The following is a 17,903-nucleotide window of genomic DNA, read 5'->3' as shown; positions in this document are numbered from 1 at the left end:
TTGATAACACAATAAGCGTAGCTAATTAAAAAGGAGGATTTATTGCAAAAACAAACATAGCTCCAGACGGCTCTAACAAAGCCTCCGACATCATTACTTAAAATGACCCTTCTGAAGACTCCTTCCGGCATCTAAAGAAGATATTGAACTTATGACCCTTGTGCCTCTTGTTTTGCTTCCTATCTAGCAGGCCTCCCATTTGCTCCCATTATTGGATCAGCTCCAACCTCTTCCTTTTCTGAGAGGCTGTCTCTGAGTTTGTTCGTGCCTGATTGTGCTGTTGGCGAGCTTTGGCTGTGTTCTAGCCTGCTCTCAGCTCCTACCATATTATCCTGCCCATCAAGGTCAGGAAGAGCTGAAGTCTGCAGCTGCCAGCTCTCCCCTGCCTGACTAACATCAAAGCTTCTCTGTTCTTGGCTGCTTTCTGCAGCTGGCTGCAAACCTTTGCTTGGAGCTGGTTCATTCCTGACATTTTGTGAAGACTTTGGCCACCCTCAGACCCTCAAGCAGCTATCCTATGAGGGCCAGTGGGGACTGAGTGGGGGCTCAGTTGAGGCTTCTGTAATCCATGCAGCACCACTGTCCTCCACTTCTTGACAAACACCATCGGGGCACTGCCTGGTGCCTTCAACAGATGGATGAAGCCACTTGCCAAATTCTTCTCCAAAAACTCCCACAGCTGCAAGTCAACCCTGTCTCCTTCTCCTCTTGAAACGGCTGGATACAAGGGGCGCAAATCTTCCCACTCCCCCTCCTCTTCCGAGAGGAGCCGAGGAGGCAGAGGAGGGGACAGTTCCCAGCCTTCCTGTTCAGTCCTATCTCTGACATATAGGCAGCCAGCAGGGAACGGCGCCCCCAGGAATAGCTCAATGGTGCAGTTGTATGGCTGGTGCTGCAGCAACTTGTCCGCTTCTTTCTCACAAAGCACATCTCAGAAGTTGGCTCTTCACCCCTGTAAGAGGCCTCATTGGCAACACCCTATACAGTGGCGGCCACTCATGGATTATACCACATGGCAGTGGCTCTGGCAGTGCTCAGACCCAAGGACCATCAAGCGTTTTCCCCAAGCAATATAGGGATCAGGAAGGTTGAACCAGGTCATCTCCAGTACTGGGGAGGAGGCGGTCAGCTTGACCAGGTGACACATGGCCTCTTCTCAGTGTGCAGGCAGCTCTAGGGTTAATAGGATGGATGCAGGCAAGATGGTCCCTGAGAACAATGGCCTCCTATCAATCATCTTGACCACCAATGGCTCCTCCAGCTTCCAGCACCAAACTCTGGGACATTATGTACAGCCCATTTCAATTTGTGTACACAATCTGTACATTTTGCACCGAATTATCATAGAACCATAGAAGGGACCCCAAGGGCCATCTAGTTTAACCCCCTGCAATGCAGGAATTTCAGCTAAAGCATCCATGACAGATGGCCATCCAGCCTCTGCTTAAAAACCTCCAAGGAGACGGTTCCACTGTTGAACAGCTCTTACTGTCAGAACGTTTTCCCATATGTTTAGTTGGAATCTCCTTTGCGTGGCAAGTCCCCTCCCCCCGTGTGAAATGAAGACATTATTTAAGGTTAATGGGTGTAAAAGGCTACAACTTTATTGATTACAGGAATTGAAAGCTATTGGCCTTAGGCATTGGCTCCTATCGACTACCCAGCATGGAGACCAGGAAGAGTTAACCACAAGCCGGTGGAGTCCTGCTGAAGTACGCCAACTAGGATCCCCCGGGTGTCACTGCTCGGGGGCGTGCCATAGGCCCTCACCTCCCTAGGTTTTGGACAGGGCAACACCCCCCAGAGTCCTCTACCGGACCACCCTTTTCCTTGGGGGAAGGTGATGGCGCTTCCTTCCCCCCTTCATTTGCATAACAATAACCCCTGCCAATGCCTAATCGCCAATACTGAGGAAGTTGTCACGTTTGCTACGAGGTAGGCGGAAAAACCAAATGGCTGGAAATGTGCCAAGTGGAAAAATACCTACCAGGCCCCTTGCGGCGATGCAGGTGGCGCTGTGGGTAAAACCTCAGCGCCTAGGACTTGCCGCTCGCATGGTCGGCGGTTCGAATCCCCGCGGCGGGGTGCGCTCCTGTTGCTCGGTCTCAGCGCCTGCCAACCTAGCAGTTTGAAAGCACCCCCGGGTGCAAGTAGATAAATAGGGACCGCTTACTAGTGGGAAGGTAAACGGCGTTTCCGTGTGCAGCTCTGGCTCGCCAGAGCAGCTTTGTCACACTGGCCACGTGACCCGGAAGTGTCTGCGGACAGCGCTGGCTCCCGGCCTCTAGAGTGAGATGAGCGCACAACCCTAGAGTCTGTCAAGACTGGCCCGTACGGGCAGGGGTACCTTTACCTTTACCTTTAGGCGAAAAAAACCAAATGGCTGGAAATGTGCCAAGTGGAAAAATACCTACCAGGCCCCTTGCGGCGAAAAACCGGAGTCCATAGCAAGGTCAAAGCTAGCTAAACCTAAGGGTGGGTGGAATGGGAAAACCGGGGCAGCTGGAACGGGGCAAAGAGGGTGGTCCCCGGGCGCGCCAGCCTTAAATGCGCTAGGTCACGCCTTCCCGGCCCACCGATTGGCCAGCCGGGTCAGTGACGCGCCCGAGGATTCCCTTGCTCTCGCGGGGCCTAAGAGCCAGCCCCCGCGTGTGTGGGAGGGGGTGGCCCCGCAACCCCACCTCCTCTCCAGCTCAGAAGTGGCTTTCTTGTAACTTGAAGCCATTGGTTTGAGTCCTACCCTCTAGAGCAGGAGAAAACAAGCTTGCTCCCTCTTTCATGTGAAGAGGAACCCTCACCCACAACCCTGCTGCTCTTCAGAGCCACCTTACCATATTGACAGGGGCTTCTTGTACCTGTCAAGCTGACCGTAATGAGGTAAGAAACCAAGAAGGTTCCTCCCAGCCTCATATAACAGGTGCCCTGTGAAAGGAACAGGCATTCCTTTCACATAAGATAGTATTAGGTGGGCAAGGAGGTCTAAGACGTGGTGTACAGCATTGGGCTGATCCCTCAGCCCATTAGGATTTCTGCTAACAATCACTACACCATGCCACAAATAGGCCAAGGGATTCATAGCCCACGTCACTCCTGCTTTTGAGAGACAGCCTAGCATATTGCCGAAGGCCTTTTGTACCTTCCAAACCCACCAGGATCAGATGAGCTTAGATGCCAGCCAGGCTCCCTCTGGCCTTATAGCATAGTTGCATTGTGTCTGGTTCTTCAAACCGGGTGACATCTTCCTTACCAGAAGTTAAACTACTACCACTACTACTAATTGGGTGTTTCCCTCCCCGGCCTACAGGCAGGTAGTGGACCCTCCTCACCACATCAATGCTTTTGCAGAGATTAGCTAGAGAATGGGAGAGTGGCAGAAAAGAATGAAGGACTCATTGAAATAGATTGTTGGAGGTTGTGGGGGACAGAAAGAGTATAATTTGGGAATCTAGTGGAAACTTGAGGATAAATCATTGGCCCTAATAGACCAGCTTCAGCTGAACTCAGTTTTTGCATTTGGAGAAAGGACTTGTTTCCTTTCGTATCCTTCTGGTGACTGAGTGATTGGGATATCCCAAAACTTACTGCTGTGACAGAGGGGCCCCTCTAAACTTCTTTCTTTCCTTCTCTTGTAGATGAGTATACAGTACTCATTCCTTTGGTTCATTTAAAATTCTGGGTGCAGTCTTTTTGAGGGAAAAAGGTTCCATTCAATTAGTCCAGCTTACAAGCTGTGGGAGTGTGTAAGGCAAGGTCAAAATGATCCCCAATGACTGCATAGTCCCTCAACACATACAAACTCTAGTTCTGGGGAAGAGATGCATTTGGCTAAAATCTGCTCTTCTGTATCCAGGCCTTTTTATGTAAAAATTCTCTAGTCCAGGTCTAATGGCCCGCATTCAGCTGAATGATTGTGTGGTGCAACAACCACATATGCCTGGCTGCAGCTTCCTGGTAGAGATCACATAATTCTATCATGTAAGATAGCATCAGGTGGCCATGGAAGTCTAGGGCATTCTGTACAGCATTTGGTTGATCCCTCAGTCCATGGGGATTTCCCCAAATAATCTGTACATTATTCTCCCAAGAGCCAAAGGAAACCACTCCCCACACCTTTGCTGCTCCTCAGAGAGACCAAAGCGTTTTGCCAGAGGCTTCTTGTACCTGAGATGTCAATAATGTTCCTATTGGTTTTATACAACGGCTGTGTTCAGCAAGCAACCTATTGCTTATCAGAATATGAACTGCTACTACTAGTTATTACCACCTTTTACTGTCTAGAGAAAGATTGGGTTTTGTGTCTAGAGACCATGCAGACCATAGTGATCCTTTTAGATTGTGATTGGCCCAATAGTGCAGAGAGCTGATTGGCCAGAGAATGGGACCTTGACAGAAAAGTATTCAGGCCTCTCCTTACACTGAAATGGGTTGCTGATGGAACCTTGAAGCTATGCTAATAAATAAAGTCTAGTAGTCACTTCATCATATGAGTAAATGTGTTCCATAGAATTATTCCAACTTGACATGTTCCGAAATGAACAACAGAGGCAAGCACTGATTTAACTTATAAACTTTCAGCCACATTCTAGGGTGTCAATATACAGTACAGTGGTACCTCGTGTTAAGAACTTAATTCGTTCTGGAGGTCCGTTCTTAACCTGAAACTGTTCTTAACCTGGGGTACCACTTTAGCTAATGGGGCCTCCCGCTGCCGCTGAGCTGGTGTCACGGCGTGATTTCTGTTCTCATCCTGAAGCAAAGTTCTTAACCCAAGGTACTATTTCTGGATTAGCAGAGTCTGTAATCTGAAGCGTCTGTAACCCGAGGTACCACTGTTTCCTCAATGTGGTGCATTTCAACAGGCCACCTCCTTATCTCAGGATGAGCTCAGTGGCGTATCCAAAGCTTCTGGCCACAGATGTCCCAACTGCAACACTTGACCTAACCCCCTGAAAGTGAAGAATTGCCATTCATTCCTATGGGAAGGAAGTCAATCGCTGCACTTGGAAACAGTGGTAGCAAAACCTGCCCTTCAGTTCATAAATCTGTTGTCAAAGTTGTTTCTGATGCCTGTCCCCGCTTGAAAGCACACTCTGTCCCTCATGGGATTCATTAGTTAATGCTAAGAGTAACACACACACACACAAAACCCTCCCCCCCCTTCCCAGGTGGACATGGTAAATTGATACCTTGCCTGTGGAAAGGCGGCATACAAACAAGATGGTGATGGTGATGGTGATGATTAATGCATCAGGAATATGGAACATAAAGCCAGCATTCAGCCTTTCTGTTTTACTGAAGGCTGGTTGAGAGTTTCCTGATCAGCACATCATGGTATTACAATGAAACCTAGAGCTGGACAGAAAACACAATGGAAAGAGTGGGCATGTGTCCCACGTAAGATAGCATCAGGCATCCCCTGAGGTCAGGGACATTCTGTACACCACTCAGCTGATCCCTCAGCCCATTTGGATTTGTCCTAACAATCAGCACTTTATGCCTGAAAGGGCCCAAGACAACCATTGCCTTCACTTTCCGCTACCCTTCAGAGTGACCCCAGCATATTGCCAGAGGCTCCTTGGACCTTTCAAGCCCACCAGGATGAGGCAAGAAGCCAAGAGGATTCCTCCCAGCCTTATATAATGGACGTCTTGAACCCGGCTCCTCAAACTGAGCAGCGTGTTCCTGACCAGAGCTTCAGCAACTAATACCGATCTGCCCTGCCATCCCATAGTCTCTCAGCTGTCAGCCTTCAAAAGCAAAAAGGCTTCATACAAGAAGGTTTTCCGATGGGGCAGAGCTTGTTTCTTGAGAACCGCGGCCAACGTTTGGTTCAGGTCTGGCTACTTACGTTCTGTGTTCTGCTTTGCTTCAGGACTGGAGGTAAGTATGGTCCCCACTTCCTGTCCCTGAACAGGTGAAGCAAGAATAAGCCACTCTTCTACATAGGTTGAATCTATGAGCAACCCGGAGGGGATGTACTTTGGGGCAAGAGTGGAATATATGCCTCTTTCAGTGGGGTTGTGATATTTCAGTGTTAGAGCTCTTGCCTTCCGTGAAGAAAGCCCCAAGTTAATCCCTTACCTACCATCTCCAGCTGAACGTTTCAGTGAGAAGATCGTGGCGTATCCTGAGAATGGGGCAAAATAGACAAGGCAGTTCCCTATGTTTGTAGAAGTGAATCAAATCACCCACCTCTTGTTGCATGTGTATAGTTGGAGAGATTTAGGGCTCATGCACACTGCTGCTCATCCTGTGCTTTTGAGGCAAGGGCCAAGGGGTTTTCCATTTCCCCCCACCACTTTCTTCAGGAAAACTCGCTACTTTCAGCTGAATCCAAACAAACGTCAATCCACAGAAAACCCGACTGACGATTGCTTCGATTCAGAGTGTGCCATCTTCAAGAAAGAAGGTCCATCTGTCTAGGTGGAAGGTGTTGCTAGTCTCGGGGCACAGGAGCCTGCCATAAATTTGCATACAATTTCCATATCCTATGCTATATACAGAGATGCAAATATAGTCTGACTTTCCAAGAGAAAAAGAATTGTGCTATTGCTGTTGTGGGACCTATTCTGACAGCTATGTGGGCCAACAGGATTTTGGTGGGTTAGGTCATTGAAGATTGACGCGTCCCTCCTCAAATGAAATGATGTCTCTTACAACAGATGCTGTGAAATGCAGAATCTGCAATCCAGGTGATGTGAAGTTTTGCAGAACCCATGATGTGACATGTGAGGGATCATATTGTATGAAGATAGAAAGCTTTTCGGGTAAGGAATGTTTCCTGTTGACATTCCTCCTTTTTCTATGCTACGCTTCAATGTAGAAAACAAAGCCTTGTATTCCATATTTACTATTCTGCAGAGTGTAAACAAAGCTTCCCCTTTTGGCCACAGCAGATGCCCGTGCATTCCCTTAGTTGCGTGGCGAATTCCCGCTTCCCCCCACTGGAAATAAAGACACGTGACACCATGATTTAAGTTAATGGGTGAAAATCGGCCACAACTCTATTGGTTACAGAAATGAGCGGTATTGGCTTAGGCATTAGTCCTATTGACTATCCACCTTCAACCTGAATGCATGAAGACCGGAAAGGGTTAACTGCCAGAAGGGGGAGTCCTGCTGATGCACATCAACTAGGAGCTCCCCTGGGGTCACCGCTCGGGGGCGTGCCTTAGGCCCTCACCTCCATAGGCTTTGGACAGGGCAACGCCCCCCGGAATGCTTGACCGGACTACCCTTCGGTGTGGGGGAGGGTGGTGGCACTTCCTCCCCTCCCTCTCATCTACATAACAATACCCTTACCAATGCCTAACTGCCAATGCCGAGTAGTTGTGAAGATTTGCTACGAGGTAGGTGAAAAGCCAAATGGCTGGAGCCAATTTGCCAAGTGGAAAAAATTCCTACCAGGCCCCTTGACGGCGACCAACCGAAGTTCACAGCAATCTCAAAGAGCCTGCCTGAGGGGGGGGAGAATTGGGAAACCGGATCAGCTGGAGCAACGAAAGAGGAAGATCCTCGGCCATGCCAGCCCTAAATAGGGCAGGCCATGCCTCCCGAGTCAGCGGATTGGCTGACAAGGGAGATGACGCGGCCGAGGATTCCCTCGTGCACATGGGGGAGGGCGTGAAGCCCACAACCCCACCTCCTCTCCAGCTCAGAAGTGGCTTTGTTAATTTTTTGGTAAGTATTCTGTGGCATATTATCAGCAGCACAGCTTCCCAGAGACAGCAACAATGATCACATGGTTCCAACACTTTTTGAAATGGTGTGGCCCTTGCCAAGCTCTGACAACAAGAAGAATAAGAATTGGGATTTAATATCCCGCTTTATCACTACAATAATAATAATAATAATAATAATAATAATAATAATAATAATTTATTATTTATACCCCGCCCATCTGGCTGGGTTTCCCCAGCCACTCTGGGCGGCTTCCAACTGAATATTAAAAACAGTACAGCATCAAACATTAAAGAGGGCTGCCTTCAGTTGTCTTTTAAAAGTAAAATAGTTGTTTATTGCTTTGACATCTGCTGGGAGGGCGTTCCACAGGGCAGGCGCCACTACCGAGAAGGCCCTCTGCCTGGTTCCCTGTAACCTTACTTCTCGCAATGAGGGAACCGCCAGAAGGCCCTCGGCGCTGGATCTCGGCGCTGAACGATGGGGGTGGAGACGCTCCTTCAGGTATACAGGACCGAGGCCGTTTAGGGCTTTAAAGGTCAGCACCAACACTTTGAATTGTGCTCGGAAACGTACTGGGAGCCAATGCAGATCTCTCAGAACCGGTGTTATGCGGTCCCGGCGGCCACTCCCAGTCACCAGTCTAGCTGCCGCATTCTGGATTAATTGCAGTTTCCGGGTCACCTTCAAAGGTAGCCCCACGTAGAGCGCGTTGCAGTAGTCCAAGCGGGAGATAACTAGAGCATGCACCACTCTGGCAAGACAGTCCGCGGGCAGGTAGGGTCTTAGCCTGCGTACCAGGTGGAGCTGGTAGACAGCTGCCCTGGACACAGAATTAACCTGTGCCTCCATGGACAGCTGTGAGTCCAAAATGACTCCCAGGCTGTGCACCTGGTCCTTCAGGGGCACAGTTACCCCAATCAGGACCAGGGAATCCCCCACACCCGCCCGCCCCCTGTCCCCCCAAAACAGTACTTCTGTCTTGTCAGGATTCAACCTCAATCTGTTAGCCACCATCCATCCTCCACCCGCCTCCAGACACTCACACAGGACCTTCACCGCCTTCACTGGTTCTGATTTGAAAGAGAGGTAGAGCTGAGTATCATCTGCATATTGATGGACACCCAGTCTAAACCCCCTGATGATCTCTCCCAGCGGCTTCATAGTTTGCATGGTTAAGTTAAAGCTCGTAGTAATGGTCCAAAAGGGCAATGAAGTACCCTATTTACAGAGAAAAGGGACATATTTCTTATATTATATACTGGAGCAATCAAAATTAAGAAAATGGGCCAACTTATTTATTGTAATGTTTTGCTGTTCCTGTTCTTGTGGATTCATGATATGGTAAAACTAATAATAAAAATGGATAAGAGAGTGAGGGTCTGAGGTAGTATTCAACTAGGTTTTACTCAGAAATACTGAATGTATAAACATGACTAAGTTAGACCCACTAATTTCAGTCACTATACTCTGAGTAAAGCTTCGTTGAAGGCTGCCACAGATATTATGTAACCTTGAGCAAATAAAGATGAATGTTCAATAAATGGAATTGCCTCAAGTTTCACTAGGGAACAATAAATCTGCTACTGTACAACAATTCAGATTTTCCGGACAGGCTCTGAATTCACTTAGTAATGAACAAAGCGGTCAATGAACAAATGACAAGACTGTCCTTTCCTTGTCAAACACTGTGCACCACTCGGCAGGTGGAAAGTATCAGCAGCGATATGATAAATACTGGACATTTCCAATTAAAATAGAGTATTAGAAAGCTTTCCCCCAACTCCATTTTGAACACATGGGTTCAACTGTGCAGCTGGGGAGATTCATGGACATATCACAGCAAGACAGACTGGGCAACTGTGGGGCAGCAGTACTGGAAAATCTTCCTGGCTTTGGATGCCAGCTATATTTTTGTATTAAACCGCATTGCATATAGGGACCTTGCTTAAGAACAGGGCTTTTTTTCAGCCAGAACTTGCCGGAACTCAGTTCCGACACCTCTCAGATAGTCGCCATTGCCATTCTAAGACAACAAGAGAGGAGTTCATGGTGAGTTCCTGCACCTCTTTTTCTAGAAAAATTGGACTACTTAAGAAGATGAAATGTTGGAGAGGGACAGGAAAAGTAAGGTTACTGTTACAGGAAGTTAATGGGAATGTCACTTGGAAAGTGGTCCATTTTGCAGTAAAGACTTCCAGTCTGAGGGAAAGGTATTCGGGATCTATCCTAGACAACAGTGGTGGAGACTATTATATTTGTTTCTTTTATTTGGACATGTATCTTTCACATGCTTTAATTTTATTCTGTTTTTATGTTGACATTTTAGCAGAATAATTTCAAAGTTCTGTTTTGAGCAGGCATAGGCAAAAGCGGCCCTCCAGGTGTTTTGGGACTACAACTCCCATGATCCCTAGCTGACAGGACTAGTGGTCAGGGATGATGGGAATTGTAGTCCCAAAACATCTGGAGGGCTGAGTTTGCCTATGCTTGGTTTTGAGTTTACTTATAAAGATTGAGTTTAAAATGTAAAATATATATTTCTGTGGAGAATAAGCTTTGTCTTCTCTTTTGGAACAGACTATGTTCTTATTCAATAAAATTCCCTTCATTCACTAGTTAATCTCAAAACTTTCCTTTCTCTCTCCAGGTACAACTGGTGAATTGGTTTCAGTCTTCACACACTGTGGCACTGAACGTTTGAAAGATAAATGTGGACAGGAAGCAAAGGTCAAGGGAGAAATAAAGAAATTGTCATGCTGTAAAACTGACTTATGTTTTGACTGATTTTACTATTCTGTTCTTGAATTGCTCCTCCTTCCTGTTCTAGATGTAAATGTAGATCAGAGTTGGGTGAGGAGTAACCTTTGTCCTCTCTTTTGGTATGGATTTTGGACTAATACAATAAAATTATCTTCATTGACTGGTTAATCTCAAAAAAGATACTTCTCTATCTCTCTCCAGTTGAAACTGGTGAATTGGTGAAAGCCTTCAAAGAATGTGGCCCTGATCATATGAAAAGGGCATGTGGAATGGAACTATCAGATGAAACTAAAATGAAAACGTTGTGCTGTGAAACTGACTTATGTTTTGACTGATTTTACTATTCTGTTCCTAAATTGCTCCTCCTTCCTGTTCCAGAGAAGAGGACCACCCATTTGTGTCCACTCATTTATGCATTCCTTCACTGTAACTTCTCCCCACAAAAGTGTGCAATTGACTGCAGAAAGAGGGTGGGGTGGGATGTTCCTTGATGAGTTCATAGACACCTACCAAGCGGTGCTTTACACTGTCTACTCTTACCTTCCCCACACCTGACCTCATATGAAGTCAGGCGTAGGGTGGATGTGGGCTGGGGTGGGGGTCTTCTGAAATAGCCTCTTGTGCCAAATGGGGAAGACCAGAATGCTTCCTTATGCCCAGAGGCCAGAGTTCCCCTCCCTTGCTAGAACTGGGCAAACCACAGAAAAGGTTATCAAAAATACTAGCTTTTGTGGTAGGGATGGTGACGAGATTCATTAAACAAGAGGGTGAACTTGGATGGTCTCTGCCTGCTCGTGAGCAAAACCATCTGCCTCAAGTCATAGGACAGTTTTCTATCTTGGTCTGTTCTCTGTCTGAGTCTCATGATTCTCTGCAAACTCTGAATGATCATGAGCCCCATTCCTAGAGAGGGATCGTACTTTGGCATAACAGGCATCTGCCCTAATTCTGGCAGGGCCCTGATGATTTCTCAGCTCCTAATTACATTCTGAGAACATCTCGTTCCACACAGTCAGTCACGATGGTCAGGTAAGGGGCTGGAGACACTTCCATCTAGATTCTCCTGGGTCCTGTCCTTTGGATTCTCAATTCATCTCTTCCTGGAGCTCATGGAACCCCTCTGTTCTTCCCAACCCCTCCTTGGTTGGAGAGCTCAAATGTTCTCTTTTCTCTTTCCTGAACATTTCAATGCAACTGGAACGTAGCAAAGCTTTTAAGTAGTTTGGACTGGTGGGAGTTCTAGGTGGCCAATCACGATAGAGTTCGCTAATAATAGTTAAAACGATTGCTAGTTTTGCATGCAGATATAACATGAGAGTAATACCTTGCAATATTGTTTTCTCAGATGCTTCAATGCTTTCTTTCAATAAAGTTTGCACTTGAACTTGTCGTCTGTATTCTATTTTGCTTCTGGTCTGTCATCTGGCTTCAAAATGGTGTCCAAATGTATGCAAAAACAGGCAAAAACCTGCTTCTTGATAGCCGCAACCATCATGCAAACTGAGATAGGGATACCTGAAGACATGTCCAAATGCAGGCAGAGAAAAAGAACTGTCTGAAATAGATAGCGGATTTATTTTGGAATATTCTATTCAGCATCAAAGACAGCACATGCCATTTCTTCCCGATACAGGCACCACCCGCCTCACCTACATGTGATCTACTCACACACGGCCATGCACACACTTGGCATCACAAAATAAAGAATAAATGAATGCATGGGGACGCTGGGAGGTGGAGACCAGTCTGGCAACATTTGGAGGGAATCTCACTGACTATTATTGATTCAGCCCCAATACAATTAGAAATTCTCAGATATGAGGAATTCTCAGCCAAGGGCTCCTCCAGATGACCTCTTTATTCAATATTCACCATGGTTTGCTTGAAGCAACCTTCTGCAACGGACACACTGTGGACTTAGCTACAGTGGTCAATTATAACATTTTGTTGTTGTTTAGTCGTTTAGTCGTGTCCAACTCTTCGTGACCCCATGGACCAGAGCACGCCAGGCACTCCTGTCTTCCACTGCCTCCCACAGTTTGGTCAGACTCATGTTTGTAGCTTCGAGAACACTGTCCAACCATCTCATCCTCTGTCGTCCCCTTCTCCTTGTGCCCTCCATCTTTCCCAACATCAGGGTCTTTTCCAGGGAGTCGTCTCTTCTCATGAGGTGGCCAAAGTATTGGGGCCTCAGCTTCATGATCTGTCCTTCCAGTGAGCACTCAGGGCTGATTTCCTTAAGAATGGAGAGGTTTGATCTTCTTGCAGTCCATGGGACTCTCAAGAGTCTCCTCCAGCACCATAATTCAAAAGCATCAATTCTTTGGCGATCAGCCTTCTTTATGGTCCAGCTCTCACTTCCATACATCACTACTGGGAAAACCATAGCTTTAACTATACGGACCTTTGTTGGCAAGGTGATGTCTCTGCTTTTTAAGACGCTGTCTAGGTTTGCCATCGCGTTTCTCCCAAGGAGCAGGCGTCTTTTAATTTTGTGGCTGCTGTCACCATCTGCAGTGATCATGGAGCCCAAGAAAATAAAATCTCTCACTGCCTCCATTTCTTCCCCTTCTACTTGCCAGGAGGTGATGGGACCAGTGGCCATGATCTTCATTTTTTGATGTTGAGCTTCAGACCATATTTTGTGCTCTCCTCTTTCACCCTCATTAAAAGGTTCTTTAATTCCTCCTCACTTTCTGCCATCAAGGTTGTGTCATCTGCATATCTGAGGTGGTTGATATTTCTTCTGGCGATCTTAATTCCGGCTTGGGATTTATCCAGCCCAGCCTTTCGCATGATGAATTCTGCATATAAGTTAAATAAGCAGGGAGACAATAGACAGCCTTGCCGTACTCCTTTCCCAATTTTGAACCAATCAGTCGTTCCATATCCAGTTCTAACTGTAGCTTCTTGTCCCACATAGAGATTTCTCAGGAGACAGATGAGGTGATCAGGCACTCCCATTTCTTTAAGAACTTGCCATAGTTTGCTGTGGTCGACAGAGTCAAAGGCTTTTGCATAGTCAATGGAGCAGAAGTAGATGTTTTTCTGGAACTCTCTAGCTTTCTCCATAATCCAGCGCATGTTTGCAATTTGGTCTCTGGTTCCTCTGCCCCTTCAAAATCCAGCTTGCACTTCTGGGAGTTCTCGGTCCACCTACTGCTTAAGCCTGCCTTGTAGAATTTTAAGCATAACCTTGCTAGTGTGTGCAATGAGTGCAATTGTGCGGTAGTTGGAGCATTCTTTGGCACTGCCCTTCTTTGGGATTGGGATGTAGACTGATCTTCTCCAATCCTCTGACCACTGCTGAGTTTTCCAAATTTGCTGGTATATTGAGTGTAGCACCTTAACAGCATCATCTTTTAAAATTTTAAAGAGTTCAGCTGGAATATCATCACTTCCACTGGCCTTGTTATTAGCAGTGCTTTCTAAGGCCCATTTGACTTCACTCTCCAGGATGTCTGGCTCAAGATTAGCAACCACACTACCTGGGGTATACAAGACATCCATTTCTTTCTGGTATAGTTCCTCTGTGTATTCTTGCCACCTCTTCTTGATGTCTTTTGCTTCTGTTAGGTCCTTTCCACTTTTGTCTTTTATTATGGTAATCTTTGTATGTAATGTTCCTTTCATATCTCCAATTTTCTTGAACAGATCTCTGGTTTTTCCCATTCTATTGTTTTCCTCTGTTTCTTTGCATTGCTCGTTTAAGAAGGCCTTCTTGTCTCTCCTTGCTATTCGTTGGAAGTCTGCATTCAATTTCCTGTATCTTTCACTATCTCCCTCGCATTTTGCTTGCCTTCTCTCCCCTGCTATTTGTAAGGCCTCGTTGGACAACCACTTTGCTTTCTTGCACTTTGCTTTTCTTCCTTTTCATTGGGATGGTTTTAGTTGCTGCCTCCTGTATAATGTTACGAGCCTCCATCCATAGTTCTTCAGGCACTCTGTCCACCAAATCTAAATCCTTAAACCTGTTCCTCACTTCCACTGTGTATTCATAAGGGATTTGACTTAGATTGTATCTTACCGGCCCAGTGGTTTTTCCTACTTTCTTCAGTTTAAGCTTAAATTTTGCTATAAGAAGCTGATGATCTGAGCCACAGTCAGCTCCTGGTCTTGTTTTTGCTGACTGTATAGAGCTTCTCCATCTTTGGCTGCAGAGAATATAATCAATCTGATTTTGATGCTGCCCATCTGGTGATGTCCATGTGTAGAGTCGTCTCTTGTGTTGTTGGAAAAGAGTGTTTGTGATGACCAGCTTGTTCTCTTGGCAGAACTCTATTAGCCTTTGCCCTGCTTCGTTTTGAACTCCAAGGCCAAACTTGCCAGTTGTTCCTTTTATCTCTTGACTCCCTACTTTAGCATTCCAATCCCCTATAATGAGAAGAACATCCTTCTTTGGTGTCATTTCTATAAGGTGTTGTAAGTCTTCATAGAATTGGTCAATTTCAATTTCTTCAGCACCAGTGGTTGGTGCATAAACTTGGATTACTGTGATGTTAAAAGGTCTGCCTTGGATTCGTATCGAGATCATTCTATCATTTTTGAGATTGCATCCCAGTACAGTCCTTAAAAAAAAAAAAACCAACCCTTAAATCTCAGGTTGTCCTACTCCCAGCATAGAAAAAGGAAGGATGTCGACAAGAAATACTTACCATAAGTCTCTACCATAATACAGAATGGTCCCTCACATGTCTTCCCCTTCGGTTCGCATGGCTTGCCAGCACTAAGTGACTTGCATTTTCTGCAGTTCACAGCATCTGCTGTAAGAGACAACATTTCATTTGGGTAGGAATCAACCAATATTCAATGTCCTAAACCATCAAATTCCTGTTGGCACACATAGCTGTCAGAATCGATCCCAGAACCACAATAGAATAATGCTTTTCCCCTTACAGATAGGTAGCCGTGTTGGTCTGCCATAGTCAAAACAAAAATTTTTTTTCCTTCCAGTAGCACCTTAAAGACCAACTAAGTTAGTTCTTGGTATGAGCTTTCGTGTGCATGCAGTATCTGAAGAAGTGTGCATGCACACGAAAGCTCATACCAAGAACTAACTTAGTTGGTCTTTAAGGTGCTACTGGAAGGAAAAAAATTTTTTGCTTTTCCCCTTGGAAAGTGAGACAAAATTTGCATCTCTGTGTATAGAATAAGGATGGAAATTGTACGCAAATTTGTGGCAAGCTCCTGTACCCTGAGACTAGCAACAACTTCCAGCTAGACAACTAGACCCTCTTTTCCAAAGATGGCACAATCTGTCCTGCAACTTGCAGTGTTCATGCTTTGATCAGGAGCCAAAAGAAAAGCAGCTTCCTTTCACAGGTAAAAGGGAAATTGAACTCTCCCCTGAAATGGACTCCAAGGTACAGGATTTCACCTTAAGAACTGGATCTGCTGAATCGAAACAATCGTCAGCAGGGTTTTCTGCGGTTTAATGTGCTTGGATTCAGCCACAAACAGTGGGTTTTCCTCAGGAAAGTGGTGAGGCAAATGGAAAACCCCTTGGCCCTTGCCTCAAAAGCACAGAATGAGCAGCAGTGTGCATAAGCCCTGAATCTACCCATCTCTACACATACAAGAGATGGGTAATTTGATTCACTTCTACAAACACAGGGAGCTGCCCTGTCTATTTTGCCCCATTATCAGGATGCTCCACTCTCTTCTCACTGAAATGTTCACCTGGAGATGATAGGTAGGGGATTAACTAGGGGCTTTCTCAATGGAAGGCATGTGCTCCAACACTGAACTATGACGTCCCAACTTTAGGAGGAATGTATTTGAGATGGGGAATGGGGGCAATACTTAGCACCAGTCCTGAGCAAAAGCAGAACACAAAATGTAAGTAGCCAGACCTGAAGCAGACGTGGCCTTCGATTACCAAGAAACAAGCTCTGCTCCATTGGGATGCCTTTTGTATGGAGAGAGAGAGCTTTGGGAGGCTAGCAGCTGAGAAATCGCAGGCTTTCAGGCAGACAAGAACACACTGTGCACACTGAGGTGCCTAGTTCAAGACATCCATTATATAAGGCCGAAATGAACCTTCTTGACTTCTTGCCTCATCCTGGTGGCCTTTAAAGGTCCCAGGAGCCACGGGCAATATCCTGAGTTGACAGTGAAGAATAGCAAGGATGAAGGCAGTGGTTGCCTTGGGCCATTTTAGGCACAAAGTGCTGGTTGTTAGGACAAATCCAAATGGACTGAGGGATCAGCTGAATGCTGCACAGAACGTCCCAGATCTCATCTTTTGTGAAAGAATTGCTTGCTCCTTTCATTGGGTTTCCTGTTCAGCTCTGGGTTTCAATTGTGACACGAAGACGTTCTGAGCAGCCAATTCTCAAATAGCTGCATTCTGGCTTGATCATCCATATTGCTAAAAAGTTCTGTTAGAAGGAGCTCACTTTTTTATTCTGTTGCTGCTCACAGCAGTATGAAAGGTGTGCACAAGTATGTTTCTCTGTCCACCTTCCGTGAGTGATACATGGTGAAGGAATGATCACCGGGTGGGAAGCACACTTCCACCTGCCGGGTGTGGAGCACACTTCCACCCACAGACAAGCCACAGCTGTCTGAACATCATGCCCTCTATCTAACCTTTGCTCTCTTAGTGGTCTGCTGTGCCCTGTCTGTGCCCCTTGTCTCCTTCGTCATACATGGTTCAAGGTGAAAATGACGCGGTGGAAACAGGTGCCAAAATAACTTTGTACCACCCCTCGATCTCAGGATTGGAAGATGTGTAAAGGTCACACTCCAAAATCTATCTAACTGGTTTTGCATATTGTGCTAATAAAAAGAGCTTCGGCAGAGCTAGCTGGCAGCTTCCTTATGCACAGCTCACCTGCATTACCAACTCCTGCCTTGTGTCCTTCACTTCCCATGGTCCTTTAATATTGCATCCATCTTAGACCATGTTCAAAGACATAGGACCCAGAAATCAAAACAGGTGAGCCCATGTCATACATTTGCCTCCTGATGGATTTTTGTGGCTCCACAGCATTGGTTATAGATGCCAGGTTAACAAGTTATCAGTTGGTTTGTGTGGTATAGTATCAATTTACCACCATCAGCTGAAGCGCAAGTTTTGCTACCACTGTTCCCAAGTTCATTGATTGCCTTTCCTCTGATTGGAATGAATGGCAACTCTTCACTTGCAGGGGAGTAGGTCAAGTGTTGCAGTTGAGAGAACTATGGGCAGAAGCTGAAATATGTACTCTGAATTTGACTGCTATAGCCAGGATGCCCCTTGTTAGAAAACCCAATCTTGCTCTGGATAGGAAAACCTGGTAATAACTAGTGGCAGCAGGTCAGCTTCTGAAAAACAACAAGTTGCTTGGCTTGAGGACATAGCCATTATATAAAGCCAATAGGAAGCTTATTAGCATCTCAGGGCACCTGATCCTGATGGGGTTGGTGGGTACCAGAAGCCTCTGGCAACATGCTGGGGTGTCTGAGGAACAACAAAG

General features: G+C 46.2%; 1 long non-coding RNA gene across 1 annotated transcript; it reads left to right on the top strand.

Annotated features, from left to right (window-relative positions):
• The first annotated feature begins 5,482 nt into the window (after positions 1-5,482).
• On the top strand, positions 5,483-11,827 carry LOC128408598 (uncharacterized). The gene is made up of 3 exons (XR_008329129.1): positions 5,483-5,880; positions 6,663-6,767; positions 10,331-11,827. It is a non-coding gene; the product is annotated as an uncharacterized LOC128408598 (long non-coding RNA).
• Positions 11,828-17,903: the final 6,076 nt, after the last annotated feature.

The sequence above is a fragment of the Podarcis raffonei genome, chromosome 2 (assembly GCF_027172205.1).
Source record: "Podarcis raffonei isolate rPodRaf1 chromosome 2, rPodRaf1.pri, whole genome shotgun sequence".
Classification (NCBI taxonomy): Eukaryota; Metazoa; Chordata; class Lepidosauria; order Squamata; family Lacertidae; genus Podarcis; species Podarcis raffonei.
This window is presented reverse-complemented; position numbering and strand designations above follow the sequence as displayed.